Source organism: Amblyomma maculatum, chromosome 2, assembly GCF_055883805.1.
Source record: "Amblyomma maculatum isolate TAMU_Amacu chromosome 2, ASM5588380v1, whole genome shotgun sequence".
NCBI classification, from domain to species: Eukaryota; Metazoa; Arthropoda; class Arachnida; order Ixodida; family Ixodidae; genus Amblyomma; species Amblyomma maculatum.
In genome coordinates, this window is record NC_139345.1 from 155,192,375 (window position 1) to 155,209,220 (window position 16,846).

Consider the following 16,846-nt stretch of genomic DNA (forward strand, 5'->3'; position numbering starts at 1 on the left):
TTCTGGCTTCAAGGTATAATACATTGTTGGCCACAAATTTGCGGAGTCCAAGGCATAATCTAAGCGCTTCCCGCTCTAAAAGAACAAGCGGACAAATTTTGTAAGCAGGTGAACCAGAAAACAACACAGATCCAAATTCTATGATCGGTCGGACATACATAACATAACATACATAACATCATCGTGCCGGCATGCCGTTCTATTCTTTCTTCTTCTTCAAACATCCAGACTCGCCCATCATCATACCATGGACTCATCAACATCACTAAACTTCTTCGTCCACGACCGGGACGATCACTCGGTGGCCCGAGGTCATGTTACGGACGTGCAAGGAGGAAGAAGCGCGCAATGGCGCTGGCAGGAGCGCTCGCACTAGGCCCGCTAACAATTGATCAAACGTTATCTCACTGTCATTGAACATCATCTCGTAAGCCCTATAGATAATGCCCTGCAGGGCCCTGTCCGGAGGGGCGATGTCGAAACGCACCAAGAAATGATGACCGAATTCCAAAAAAGAAACCCTGACATCGTTCAAGCACGCACCATGGGAAGAACATCAAAGTCCCTCCTGCTTCACTTCGACGCGGACGAACTCCCAGATAGCATCGTCTACTTCGGAGTCCTGTACCCAGTTTACCCCTTCATTCCCAAAGTAGAGGCGTGCACAAACTGCAGAAGAGTCGGCCACAGAAGAGACGTATGTCCGGAGCCACCGCAACAACGGTGCCCGTACTGCGGCAACCAACACCTGAAAGAAGAAGTCTGCGACCCGGTCTGCATTATCTGCGGAGGAGGGCACCACACAGGCGATAACAGCTGCAAGAAGCGATTTCAACGACACCAAACGAAAAAGTCGGAGCACCAATCAAGACCCAAATCACGGACATGTGACGACCCAACATCTACCGAAAGGAAGGACCGCTCGAGCTCCTTCCCGTCCTTGGACAGCGGACGGAGCAGCAGCGGCGGACGCAACGGAAGCAGCAGCAGTGGAGGAGGCGCCAGCACTAGCAGCCGGACTCAGAGCCCCGGGCCGAAACAGGCGAGTTGGGCAGGAGTGGCCTCTCATGGGAAGGGGATGGAGCTGCAGACATTACAGTCTAAACTAGATCAGGCACTCCACCACATTCAAATTCTCACGGATCGAATCAAACACTTGGAGGAGGAAAATAGTAAACTAAAAGCACCCGCCATATCTAAAGACCCACCTCCCAGACCAGTCCCATTGCCAGAAGTCACAAAAATGGAAACTACTGTGACCGCCTCAGTCGAAACCCTAGTAAGCGTAGTTAGCAAGGAAGAAACACTTCGCAAAAAAACGAGCAGTAGCAGCTGACGTAAGAAATACCTCAGTGGAGGATAGAGTCCCAAAACTCGAACAAAAAGTAGAGGAGCACAGCCAGAAACTTGATAGTCTAACCCAAAGAGTTGATAATTTAACACAAAGACTCGAACAACACATAAAAGATGTAAATCACAAGTTCGGAGTAATTGACACCGTTTTACAGGAAATTTTACACCGGCTTCCCCCTTCAGCTCAAGGGGTGCCAATCGATCTATCCCAGCAAAATGGCCAATTCTAAGACCGTAACAATTTGGCAGTGGAACTGCAGGTCTATGCGCAACAAAAAAAACAAATCTGCAGTTACACGTTCAATCGCAATCCGAAAAACCTGATGTTATAGCTATTCAAGAACCCAGAATGTCTCGACTAAAACTGCCAGGGTACCGGGCGGTTCTGCCATGTCACATCAAAGAACAGTCTTTAACCACTACGTTGGTACATAGAAATCTTACCGTGGTTAACCACGAGATTGAAAACGTAGAGCTCGATTGTATATTAATTGAAGTTCTGCCTAGCAGAAGAAACTCCTCTTCTCTGTTCGTACTAAACGCATACAGCCACCCCAGGGCACCGGCTGGACCAGCGAAATCCGCTATACTCAAAACCCTCCAAATCGCAGGCCAAAACCCAACCCTAATTGTGGGCGACTTCAACGCTCAACACGTGCAATGGGGACACGCAACGATATCCAGGAAAGTAACGGCCCTAATGGATTTTATCCAGCAAAGAGGGCTCACCCAATACACGGACCCCATGCAACCTACTAGGATAGGCAACAGCGTGACCAGGGACACGTGCCCGGACCTAACGATGGGCAAAAATCTCCCAGACTTAAGCTGGAGCAACACCAGACAAAATCTGGGAAGTGACCATTATATCATAATGTCTAAAATCACCATTGCCAATCTCAAACCCCAACCCAGAAAAAACAAAATCACCGACTGGGACAAACTTAGGACTATCCGCGACCAAAATAACGAACCAATCATAGACTTAGAACACTGGACACAGACCCTCCTATCGGATGTGGAAAAGGCCACTAAGGAACTAGTACATGACTTAGGCGTAAATACGGTTGACAGCCGACTTACGCACATGTGGGAGGCAAGGCAGAGCCTAGAAAAAGGATGGCTTAAGCAAAAATATAACAAAAAGCTTAGAAACAGGATCGTCACCCTCACGAAAGAAATTCAACACCACACCGCAGAACTAGCGAGACAGCAGTGGAACCATATCTGTGAAAATGTGAATGGCAATCTAGGCACGAGGGAGACGTGGAATCTTCTGCGGCATCTCCTTGATCCGGACCCCCAACAAAGCTACCACTCAAAAGGAAATCACCAAAATTTTAAACATAGACCCAGGCACGGATCAAGATATTATAGACACGCTACAGCAGAAATACTTCTGCACAACCCGTGAGACGAAGCCCTTGCCCGATTATAACAGAGAGCCTAACTCCATCCTGGATGCTGACATAACAATGGCGGAAATAAGAGCAGCCCTCTTTAAGGTACGTACAACATCCGCCCCAGGAGAGGACGGCATTAACAATAAGACACCCAGAAATCTAGATGACGCTTCTATCACAGCCCTCGCGGACTTTGCGACCGAGTGTTGGAGGGAGGGAAAACTCCCAGCGTCTTGAAAACATGCCATCGTTAAATTCATCCCAAAACCTGGCAAAAAGCTCGCGCTCGAAAACCTCAGACCTATTTCGCTTACTTCTTGCATAGGAAAACTGATAGAGCACGTCATACTAGACAGACTCCAGTCCCACATGCAAAAAGAGAATTTATATCCAAACACTATGGTCGGCTTTAGACCACATTTATCAACACAAGATACGAAGTCCTATCTCATGAGCAAGAAAGGAGTACCAGGGCAATCCTAGCCCTAGATTTAACCAAAGCCTTTGATAATGTTAAACACAAAGCAATCCTAGAATCTCTTTCGCTGCTGAATGTAGGCGCAAGAACGTTTAACTACATCAAGGACTTCCTCTCCGATAGGACGGCTAAAATTCAAATTGGCACTATCAAATCCGACGCCTTCACTTTAGGAAATAGAGGAACTCCGCAAGGATCGGTCCTCTCCCCCTTTTTATTCAATATAACCCTAATCAAAATGGCACACGACCTCGCAAGAATCCCAGACCTAGAACACTTTTGTACGCGGACGATATCACCCTTTGGACCACCAAGGGGAGTATTGGCACGATACAAGATACGCTACAACAAGCGGTAGACGTATTCGTAGAGGAGGAGCAAGCCGCGGGACTCGCGTGTTCCCCCCAGAAATCTGAATTACTCATTCTACACCCAAAGCGTCAAAGAAAGAATAAAGCGCCTGCGATCAAAATCTACGCGGAAGGTGCAGCCATCCAAGAAGTGGAAACACTAAGAATCTTGGGGATGCTCATACAGTCAAACCAAAAAAACGACACACTAATTAAGAAACTGAAAACCACCGTCAACCAAATTTCCCTCCTCCTCAGACGAATCGCGAATAGGCGTGGAGGAGTTAAAGAAGCTGAGACCAGGAAACTAGTAGAAGCCTTCGTTCTTAGCAGAGTTATCTACTCTACACCATACGTCCCCCTCACAGTTAGAGAAAGAGACGACCTGGATTCACTAATTAGGCAGTCCTATAAAATTGCGCTTAACCTCCCTCGCAATACCCCAAATGAAACACTACTAAAGTTAGGAATTCATAACACCTTAGCGGAAATGATGGAAGCACACCTCACAGCACAATACGAACGATTATCAAGCACTGAAACGGGACGTTTCATCCTAAAAAAAAGCAGGAATAAAATATGAAGGGACCCGGTCCCACACTTTGCCGATTCCAAGACATGTGCGCGAGCAATTAATAGTCCGTCCTCTGCCTAAAAACATGTATCCAGAATACAATACGGACAGAAGAAGGGCTAGGGCACAAAAATTTACACGAAAGATTTTCAGTACAGAAAGACACGGCGCACGTGGACGTGGCAGAACATGCGGACAGAGATGCCTTTTCCCTGGCAGTTGTCGATCATCGATGTTCTCCCCTCGCATCGGCGACAATCAATGAAACAAAATTTCCGGAGGAGGCCGAAGAGGCTGCCATAGCTTTAGCCATTACCTCCACCACTGCCAAATACATCCTTAGCGACTCTAAAACCGCAATTCGAAATTTTGCAAAAGGAAGGGCCCCCTCCGCAGCCATCAAAATTTTACAAAAAATCTCCCTTACCCGCCTTATCACATTGATCTGGGTCCCTGCCCATTCGGACCATCCTGGGAACGACGCAGCGCACCAATTTGCCCGAGGATTCGTAGTTAACCGGGAGGTGCGCTGCCCTGAGCTCAGGTCGGCCAGGGAGCGGATGACAACCTACAGAGAAATTACTACCCACTTCAAGAAAGAAAGACAAATCTTCCCAGAACCACATCGATCTCTAAGTAAAACACAACAAGTCACCTGGCGGCAGCTTCAAACAGACACTTTATTTAATCCGTACATGTACTCCATATGGTTCCCAGAGCAGTTCAGCCCTGTCTGTTCTCTCTTTGGACATCAAAAGGCAGGCACAGCACACATCCTATACTCATGTAATCAAGACAAGCCATCACAGAGTCTGCAGCTCTCTATCCAATCTCAGTGGAAGGCCGCGCTGCTCAGCTCCGACCCGGAGGTTCAACTCCGAGTCACGGAGCGGGCCGAAGAGGTCGCCGAACGACATCGTCGGTCGGCCACCTGGCGTCCGGCCTAGAAGAGGAGCCTACCGCGGGGACGGGAACGTCAACCCACCCCGCGCCTACGACCTCTTCTTTAATAAAGTTTACCTCCTCCTTGAACATCATCTCTCCTTTTGTTTCTCCTGTGTTCACCGGCTGGCCGCCACGAAGTAATATGCTCGCATTACAGTTATTAAAATGCCGTTAAGACCCTTCGCAATTTTCCTCTTAAAACATCATAGGAGCACCCTTTCAGGCACAATATGGCTTAATGCCAGCATTATCTTCATCTTTATGTTATCCTATCGTATTCCATGCAAAAAGCCATAAGCAGAATAACTGTTATGGCGTAATCTTCCATTTGAAGACCCATTGAAAAATTAATAAAAGACGCTGCTAAAAAACTCTGCCATCTCAGCGCGTCGTTTTCTCACATGGAGAAACGAAGAAGCAGTATGTATTTCCAACGACCTCGAGACATTTAAGATGATATTACAGCCATATCTATATTTTTGCGATACTATAACCAAATATGTCTGCGGCTTATGATAAGCAAGAATATTTAGTTTGCACGTATCTAGCAATGGTTAACAGGACAGCCACGTGGAAAGAGCTAGCGTGCAAATCACCCCTCAGGATTTATTAATACCAAGTGGAGTGTTTAAACAAATTGATAGCAGGCAAGCCGCGAGGCAGGATTTCTTCATTCATATAAAAATGATATTATAAATAAATGTTTGTTGATAACCATATTGGTATTGCGTTCAAACAAGACGGTTAAGGTTGCCTAGAATCGAATCCAACCAGTTTTTTTTTTTTCAAGCAACGTTGTTGCATGTTAGTAATCTTTTGTGACGAATATAATGTTCATTTTCAATTGTTCGCGTGGCGATAACAAACTTTTAATAATTGTTTGGGCGGAAACGTTACCTGCGACGGATAAGTCGTTGTAGAAAAAATCCGACCTACCTGTGATTAAGCTCTATGAAATAAGCAAGCGATGCTGTCAATGCTGTAATCATTTCGTACGTTAGTTTCTTAGCGTCTTCCCACTATTGTTTGGAATCTGGTAGACCATCGACATAAAGTGCAACGATGTGTAATATGCTCCTCCTCATCATGACGTGACTGGAATGATTGAGTGATAGCAAATATTGAGCTTCTTTAGTGATAAGTCATGTGTAATGTAGTTTCGTGTTACTTATCCCTGTTATGTATCCAAGCTGTTTCGAAATACTGCAAGTGTTGTCTCTATGCTCTTTTATTCCTTTTTGTTGCTCTGAAATTAGCAGTGAGCTCTCTATTGTAAAGGGCGCGCGTGGGTCCCTTTTGTAATTTTAAACACATCCGGTGTTCACTTATTGAAGTCTTGTTCTAATTTTTCCTTGATAAAATATGAGCTCCGGTGGGTGATAGCTACTGATTTAAGCTCCTCAACGTAATATCTCCTAAATATACCATTCCGGTAATTGAAAATATTGGGATTGAGTGACTGAGGTAGTGAAACCTTTTTCTTCAAGTGGAAAAAGGACGATACAGCACAAAGACGTCGATTGCCGTTTATTTGGAAATTAGTAGGCATAAGAGTACTGACCTGCAAAAGAAGGCAGAGCGGCATGCTCATAGCTGTAAAGTATTGCTTTCAGGCTCCCTAACCAATGTCGCTGACGTAATGTAGATACAAGATCTCAGGGTTGATTTCGAAAGTGTCGTCATGGTATTCCCTTGGGATCTACAGAGCAGTGTTATCAGCGTGACGACACCTGCAAAGTACCCCCCTTTCTAAACCTTCGAACGTGCAAATTCTTGCTGACGGTGTCTTCACCTCACCTTGTACCGTAGCCCGTTTATTTACTCTGTCTTACAGGTAAAATTCTTGCTGCGGGTGTTTTCACCTCACCTTGTACCGTAGCACGCTTATTTATGCTGTGTTACAGGTAATATTTGACTTGTCAGATTTCAGCTTAGGTTTGATATTTATGTTACTTTTGCTGGCTTCGAGCACCCATTCGTGCCAACATTCGATTTCAGCGCCCTACGTTCCAGGACATTTTGTTTTACAGTTGCAAGGATTACTGATATTTGTGCGGCTCGAGTGTAAATTGGATTACGATGCTACCTTCATGCATCCTACCAGCCATAAGGATCATAACAAATTGGGCTCCGTTGTCACTCACAGGGATGGGCGCCAGTCACATAACCAAGTTATAATGTGGTATCATTAATTGCAGAGCTAACAAAACAGATGGTTTATGGCCCCTTGAATTTCATCACCGCACCCTTGCTGTAATTACTTTCTACGTTGAGCAAATCTAGCACCTGTAAAACTGTTGAGCCTGCATGTCCCGGAAATATATATAGTTCAAATTAGTAGAGGTGCACTGTACAAAATAGACTTTTTTTATTCCTGCAAGAGTTTATTCCCGCATATATATATATATATATATATATATATATATATATATATATATATATATATATATATATATATATATATATATATATATATATATATATATATATATATATTCAGCACATACCTTACAATACATGCCAAGAAAACGTAGAAACTGTTGCAGGAATAAAAAAAGTCTGTTTTGTACAGTGCACCTCTACTAATTCGAACTTCTCATCTTTCGCTGTAATAGCTTTGTGAAGGCTGGGCTTGTTAATGCAGAGAAAGATGAGTTACTAACAAGCGCAAGCATATTTTCAGGGGAACGGAGTTTGACTAATCCCATTAAAACTTATGAGAGTAATTGCTGCAACAAACTATTACTCCTTAAATACAGTAGATCCAAAATTTGGTCATATAAGAGGAAACCAAAAAGGAGAGGCGAATGGTGTAAATAAGTTCGTAAGCTCAGCCTGCAACAAAAAAAAAAAAAAACAATCAAGAAACTTTGACAGCACTGCAAAAAGAGAGAAAAAACTTATTTTCCAAATGAAAAGCTGCGGGCTCCAACACGCTTGGACACAGGCCTATGATGACAGGGTAAGCACCGTCTTATATGATGGCCAGGATGTCATGTTCCTCGGCCAGTCGGTCGTGTTTTGCTGGAACACGAGGTCTCAGCTCCCAAGCTAAGTTTTCTACTCTTATTTGTTGTCAATATTCAGTGCTCAGTATTCAGCACTTCTAGATAATGTGGTCGGGGGAGCCCTCAGACACGGTGATAAAACTTAGATGTAGTTGCCTCCAGGCAATCGCGTGCTTGTTATCCAGCCATGGGCCAGGCAGTGGCACTAGCCTGCGCTGTAATCTGTAGTGTTAAATATTATCCTTTAAATTTTACCATGCGCTCTCTGTCTCGTTGGTCGAGAGGGGTTCTGAACCAGTCTGGCAGCAAATACCTCGGGCTAGCTCGTGTGCGCCTCATTACCAGGGACGGAGCCATGTCACGACATCCATATTAGCTTGATTGCTCTCGCAATGCTATGTTGTGTTAAAATCTGCACCGCTGGAGGCGAGATCATCATCCTCATCCACGTCATCATCAGCCTGACTATACCCACTGCAGGGCGAAGGCCTCTCCCATATTTCTCTATTTAACCCTGTTCTATGCTAGCTGCATCGACTGGACCCCTGCGAACTTCGTAACCTCATCCGCCCACCTAACTTTCTGCCGCCCCCTGCTACGCTTTCCTCCCCTTGGAATCTAGTTTGTTACCCTAAGCGAGCATCGGTTATCATGTCTTCGCACTGCATGTCCTGCCCATGCCCATTTATTCCTCTTAATTTCCACTAGAATGTCAGTAACTTGAGTTATTTCTCTGACCTCTGGTATTGAACATTACCTTAGACTTCAGCATACTGATTTTCAGGCCTATACCTTTCTACTTTTCCTCTCTAGGTCACCAACCATTCTTTGCAGTTCATCTCCTGAGTTACTTAGCGAGATCATACATTTACCAAAATGCATGATGGCAGTATCACTATCGCTAATTACGAAGGTTGCTTCAGTGTTCGCAAAGCAGATGCTATACCGCCTCCTCGACCGGTCCTGTTCTGATTCCAACGACCGTGACCACTTTGCTTTGTCCGTTTACTACCACTGTAATAGCCTTACGACCTCGCCCGCACGCCGCGGCTCTGTACCCTACCAGTTTGTCTTGCATGTTGTTCTAGCATGCACCAATAGTCTCCACCCTCTTTTTTCACATAACACGTAATGTTGAGCGTGAATTCTAACTTCTCCCCGACGCTCTTGTCAAGTTCAGCCTTCAATCTGTGGTTCCCGCGAGGTTCCATCCAATTATAAGGATTATCGCCCGGCCTGTTTTCGTACCGCTGAGTCTCAGTATCTTAGCTACGCGCACCGATCGTGCCATTTCTCCCCGGGCGCCGTGAGTACTGAGTAGCAAAAGTCTCTGAGTGTACGGGCACTCAGGCAGTCCTAGTGCTCATTTTACAAATTCAGTTATAAAACATCTGCCTTTCTCAGACATTTTAGGTTCATATATGGCGTAGCGTATACGATCGTCTTGAATATTAAGGCCTTCACTAGCCTCCTCAACTTCTTCCCTTCCCGTCCACTTCGTTCATTCGCTAGTCAAGTGATGAGACGTAGCGTCTGCATTACGTAGCCCTAAGCTGTTGCATAGTTTTATTAGTATAGACGCGAGTTCGCAGCATCAGACTGAGGGCCATTATCTGCTCTAAGTTCAAAATCTTTTTTCTCTTCTAGGTATACGTGATAGCCCTGTGTGTTACATCTGAGCTTTTTGGGCTTTTATATGACTTTTTTCAGAGCTCTGTTGCTTTCTGCTGTTTACCTTCCATATCCGAATCACTGTAATAATTTATCTACAGCGTGATATCATCTACTTATAGGCTGGAGTGAAGACCTTCATTTGTTTCCAATTTCCCCGGGAGTGCCGGTACGGCACCAACCCTTGTGGGACACTCTTGGTAACAGTTCTGTGGTGTTAGATTCCGCAGGTTGAACATTTATTCAAGCTGTCCGATTAGACAGGAAGCGCTTAACAAAACAGAAAGTCTTATTTTCATTCTTTAGGCTGATAAAACCCTGTAGGCTAGCTTCATGTTCGACGTTATCAAATGCCTTCGTGAGCTCTAGCCCTACATTCTACAAAGTATCTGTTAAATAACACAACCAAAACGGAGATTTTCAGTTTTCAATCATGTAGTACGTGCGATCCTGATTATTTTTCATTTCGGCCTTACCTTTCGTAATGCTACAAACAGCTGGTGCCCCGCCGTGGGGGCGCACGGGTCAAGGCGCTTGACTATACTGTGCCTACGGACGCGGGATCGAATAGTTTGCGCAACGTTCAGTGTGGTGTCATACCATTTTGCACCCCATTATGAATCCGTTTTCTAGTACAAATGGAGGCTAGTTTACCACTGCAATTCAAACCGGCGAAATATGCGTCTCTGACTACTGTAGGTGTCCGGAGAATGGAGACATTGCGCTTCCTTTCGCTAACAAACGACTTAAACAGAAAATATAAAGGCATGCGTGGAATAAAAAGGCGGCGTGCTAAAGATGCTTGGTGTCTGCTCTTATTGCTGGGTCGTGTTCGGAGCCCACATGGCGCTATGCTTTCGAAAGTAAAACTGTGGATCTTAGGCGAGATATTTATTTCCACGTAATTGAATTTAAAAAATACTGACGAGAATTAGGTTTATGCAGGTCTCATTACGAATCGCGTTACAAATAATTATTGCCACATTCAGGGGGCGCGATTATAAAAGTCCCCCCCCCCCCCCCCCCCAAAAGAAAAACAAAATGTCTGCTTCAGCACAGCGGCATTCGCCTTCACGTTTGGAGAGGATATGCAGGTTGGCGCTACTGCACCGATGCTTGTCCTATTCCGTGGATACACTTCACCTAATCTGTCGCCACATCTAGCCAGTGTTTGCTTATACGCAATATGCAGTGCATACTGGAGCGGTGGCCTTGTGGTAGAGCACCCGCATTGCAATCGGAAGGGTTTGATCCCTGGTGCCGCCGGGTTCCCATCGGTTCTCAGTGGGTACAAGACTTCCCTCGCCTGGGATGCTCGGCTCTGCTGAGGTCAAATACTTGGCAAAGCGGCCGTGGCCTTAATATTTGCGCAGATGGCACAGTGACCCGTTTCTTCAACGGACAACCATAAGTTCGCTTCATGCGGCAGAAACCCACATGTGACCGTTTTTTTTTTTAATTTGAAACATTTTTATCCATAACCTATTTTCACGAGTATTTCACCCCAGAAGAGCCCAGAACCAGGCTAGGGGGAACTCTTGTCCCCATTGGAAACCTGTGGGTTCCTGGTAGCACCGGGAATCGAACCTGCTGCCTACCGAATGCGAAGTGGACGCTCTTACACATGGCCGCCAAGCGTGTAGCTAAGTTATTAGTTAATTGAATATAATGCTACTAACGAAAACGAACGAAACTATTTTGCAGAATTGGCTGAATGACACAGCACATGCGCGGATGCTAAATGTTGTCCGTTGACGCCTTTCTCATATTGCGATATTATTGGAAAGTATTTGTTCTTTAGGTGCTCGCACGGTTATTGCGAGCTTGCCTTTGACAGTGCATCGAGTGTATCGATGTGTGACTTCTTGTTTGTGGCGCTATCGTATCTTGCCATATGGTGGGATGGTGCTAGTGTGGCCTATTGACAAAGTTCGGGATGCACAGCCTGTCTGCGCATCCCGAAGATGTCTTGCGCAGCCAAGCTCATGGAGGCCATGGTTCGAGATCACCTATCTGAATATCTGGAGGCCAGCAATACTTTCGCAAACACAATTTTCGGATTCCGACATCAGAAGTCAGCACAGGACATTCTGCTTCACTCAGCCACGAGGTACTCACGTCTGTTGAGCACCCTCACAATGACAAGGTGGTTCTCGCCTTGTATTTGAAGGGTACTTTCGACAACATGAAACACACTGTCATTCTCGCTCACCTCAGCGAGACACAATGCGGACACAACACGTTTAATTATGTAAAACAGTTCTTAACGGACCGTGAAGCCTTTATCCGCATAGGCGCATGGTCCTATATAGGACCATGGTCCTTATACTATGGGTACGCGGGGCACGCCACAAGGCGCAGTGCTGTCCCCACTACTCTTTAATTTGGCAATGCTTCATCTCCCTGCCCAAATAGGTGAGGTTCAAGGTATACAGCATGCTCTGTATGCCGACGACATCACCATTCGGGCTACAGAGGGCAACATTGGTCAACTGGAGGACTGCCTGCAAACAGCGACGGGCATAGTGAATCGCTATGCTACATACTGTGGTCTCCATGCTCTCCTCAAAAAACAGAATTCGTGCATCTACGCCCCTCGCCGAGATGCAAGACACCAATACTTATCTCTCTGGCTAGTGAACCCATACGCCAAGCCACAGAGATTAGAGTCCTTGGACTCCCTATTCACCAAAATCGTCACGCTGACACAACACTAGCCAAGATTCTCAAGGTTGGCGACCAAGTGGGCCGCATGGTCCGCCGCGACTCCAACAAGCGGGGGAGGCCTCAGAAGCAGGGATGCGATGCCACTTGCCCATGCTTTTGTGACGAGTCGAATTCTTTATTCAACTCCATATCTGCACTTGCGCAAGCATGATGAAGACATCCTGGAGGTCACTCTCCGCAAGATGATCAAGAGGGCGCTCGACCTCCCGATCTCTACCTCCAATACGAGGCTCTTTGCATTAGGGGTGGTGAACACCTACCGGGAGCTACGCGCGGCGCACCTCACCAATCAATACACGCGTCTTGCCTAGACCATGTCCGGTCGTCGCCTTTTGGACCGACTACATATACAACACAACCATAGCATTGAGGGAAGGGTACGAGTGCCAGAGCTATGGAGAGGCGCCCTGCGTGTTCGACTTCTTCCCACCAAAATGGACAGGAAAGACCACAATGGATGTCGTCAGGCGCGGGCAAATGCCCTGCGCCGCCATTATAGCTCTAAACGCAATGTTTTCTATGTGAATGTTGCGGGCCCGCTTCATTTCAGGAGAGGATGGTACACGGCTACAGTCGTTCACGAGGAAAGACAGGTGGGTGGCCTCACTTTTAAGGCCCCTAGCGCAACCCACGCGGAGGAAGTGACAATCGTCATGGCTGCCTCCCACCCTCAATCTACATTCATCCTATCCGACTCGCTAGGGGCTTGTCGGAATTGCGAGCTGGGCTGGATAAAACCTACAGCAAAAAAATACTGCGGAGAGGAGTTTGGGATCAGGATCCCCAGACCCGATTTCTCCTTCGGACTCCAGGCCACCAGTACCTACCAGGGAATGAGGCCGCCAACTCGGCCTCCCCCGCAGCCCCGGCATATACCCTACCGATACGGACCAAAATACTTATCCTCTCTTAACTTATCAAGAAATCTGTGCCTATTACCGGGACTCGCGCCATCAGTACCCAGCTCCTTTCAAGGGGCTAGGGAAAGCGGGCGAAAGAATACTTCTTAGACTTTTTACTAACACTCTACTGTGCCTGGCAGTACTCAAACATTTCGACCATTCCTTTTCTGGCCTCTGCCCTTTCTGTGGAGAGGTGGCTGACACCTTTCACATGGTGTGTGCATGCCAGCTAAATCCTTCCTTTTAGCTATCACCCCTTCCCCTACCCGAGAGGACTGGGAGGCGGCCCTGCTCGGCTGCCTGGATCTATCGGCACAACAAGCGCTGGTCCAGCGAGCTTGTGTGGCGGCTTAGACCAATGGAGTCCCGGAATAAGGGACTCCACCTAGTAATGTAAGGGGAGCGGACCACTATGGGTGGCTCTCCAAGCAACCACTCCTTTTGCAATAAATGCTTTCCACCACCACCACCACCACCGCGAATGTCGACGCTAGAACAAGGTGAGCAAGAGCAATAACTGATTTTTTACTTTATTTTAATCATATTTCGGACTCAGGGTTGTTAGTCTTCAAGCAATAGATATTGTTTTCTATAACAAGTAACATACATAATTGCTGTCGCCGCTGTAACTCGTGTTCAGCACCACGTTGAAGGGCCTTGCGGAAGGGGGCCTTTCGTCGCCCATTGCATGTGGTCACGAGTTCAGCCTTTTTGCGGGAAAGCCGTTGCAAGTTTTGTAGAGAGGGCCGCAGACGGATTGGCAAAGTATGCTGGAATTATTTAATTACGTTGTTAGTTATGAAAGCAGCAACGTCTTCGACAGCACTTGATCAATCGCTTTTATGTGTGGCAGGTTTGACATCAAGGCAAAAAATCAGGCCGGGGCAGTTTTAGAATTTTGCAAAATGAACGGTTATTGACGGCATATGTAAACTTTTGCTTTGTGCTGTGCGCCATGTGCGTACAGGCGGTTGTGCCAACCAATAAATCATCCTTCACCCTATCGCCATGTTGTGCTGTCCTCTTCACTTGTCACCACGTAACAATATGAAAAGAAAGGCACATTATTTGTCACAATTGTTCATAAGGCTCTTCTTTCTGTCTTTCCACTTTCACTCGCACCTTCTCTCCCTCTGCGGCGCTGTTCAAGTGTGCGGGAACAAGTGTGACGTATAACTACACTTCCATTTCTGGTTATGTACCATTAAGGCTGCGTATGACCATATTTGAAGTGCGTGCAAGTTTGACATCTGCGAATGGACGACAGTTTGAGCCATTAAAGCGTTTGTCCTTAAACGTTGGGTGGGCTTTCCGCATACGGAGATCATAGCAAGAGCTCCAAGTTGGGTGATCATCACTATGTGGCTTGAAGGAAGCCGACCCGGTGATAGGAAACGTGCGCCTCGGCCCCGGTGATCCAGCCCCAACGTGCTCGTAGACGAGTCGCCCCCCTCCCCTCCCCCTTTCTCCGCTTGCTTCCTACCCGCTTTGCTGGTGCTTTTGAACGAGCCGTACACAGACCATAGACGGTCGTTGAGGGACCAGGAGGGGAGAGAATTGTGGTCGCTGCAAGAGCTCGGTTTCCTCTCATTCCAGGTTGATTGCACAACACTCATGCAGCTAACGCGTGCATCGCCGGGGCAAGACTCGAAGGAAGGTTGTTGGCGCTGATCTGAGCCGAATAACGCTGTGTCGCGCGCGCACTGAAACTGCGAATTAACCGATAACGAATTAATTCTAAGGCTAGCTAGTAGCACGTGCTTACAACCCGGTAACAGCTCATGCCAGCAACGGCCTGTATCTCGATTTGGGTGCTCAAAATCCTAGTTACATCTTGCCCTTTCGTAGCGTAGCCGCGAAATACGCATACGTGAGGAAGTAACGCATCTGTTTCAATCAGTACTTATTACTTCCTGATTGTTATGCGGCTCTCCACTGCCAGGCAGTGTTTGTGGCAGTGATTGGGGTGCCGCTGACGGAACCGTACAATACAGTACGATATCGCACAGCATGGATAGCGAGAGAGGTAGGCCCCACTACAGTGTTTACTTGCAGTTCTTCGTTGTCACCTGATCATTGTGGGCATGAAATAAAGCGACTCATTAAAGAAATCAAGGTCATTCAGTTGCTGCAGAAGCAAATGTGACATAAAACAGCTCTGCATATTGAAGTGGTCCCATTAGGCCTTCGCATTTCTTGTGTTTCGAGTGGCGCCAGTGCCATATACAATTGTATTACTTGGAACTGAGAGTATCGCACTTTCTAATTGTGTGAAATTGTTGTTGATTTTCTCCTCTTCTTTTCTGCAATGGCAACATGTTTTTGATCCACTCACATTCTCAGAGGGCCTGGCTGACATCTTTCGGTTTCCATGCTAGTGAGAAAAAACCGCCTTGCAGTGCTCGTGGCTAAGGGACTTTCATTATGATGTCTACACCATGTGAGGTTTTTAACAATTTTATCATTGGGTTTATTATATGCCTGTCCAGGCTCTTTGCATAATCAGGTGTCATTAAGCTGTATTCAGAGCTGAGAGAACTAAATATCTGAATTGCCATCTTTGAAAAAGAATTTGACGAAGCTAAGGTGCTAGCATCAAAATATCTTTCCACTCATGTCTAATAGTATACCGTGCTAGTGCATTTTGTTCCTATTACCATTTGCTGGCGATAATAGCACATTTGGGTTCTAGATTTTCCATCAGTGTTATATATTTTTCCAGTTATATTTGCTGCATGAAAGCATTATGATGATTGCTGGAGGTCTAATTATGTTGCAGTTCAGCTACTGTGGACTAGGAAACTTTGAAATTGGAGTTGCATATTTTCACGAGTGAACTCATTTCGACAACGGACAAAAATATTGTCACGTAGCCGTTTAGGCCCGTAACCAGAAGGTTGCGTTTTAATGGGGGGTTGAGCTAGCAGGCGCAGAAGAACAGGGTCGGAGCACCTAGAGACGGCAGCTAACTTCAGCTTCTTCTCGAACGCCACGGGGCACTTCTTCGAGTCCGTGCACGAGACTCTCGATGAGCACCCGCCTAGCGGCTGCCGTTGCACACGCTACATTACCCCCTCTCTAAAAAAAAATAAATGTCAACTTGATGAATTCGAAAGCAGAGATAAAAAAATAAAGCAAGAAACATGCGGTAGGCGGTGCGCTAATTTCCTCGCGAAAAGTACGGCTTCATGCGCATGACATGGACAACCTCGGATTTCTGCTGGCGACGAGTAGAAGAAAAGCCGTCCGGAAGCACTTCGTACGTGACGTCGCTCAGCTGACGGAGCACTTTGTATGGGCCAAAGTACTGCTTCAGAAGTTTTTCGGATAGTCCCCGACGTCGAATCGGAGTCCAAAGCCACACTCTATCGCCCGGTTCGAAAATCACTACACGGTGGCGGTGATCATAACGCTGGGCGTCTCGACCTTGCTGGT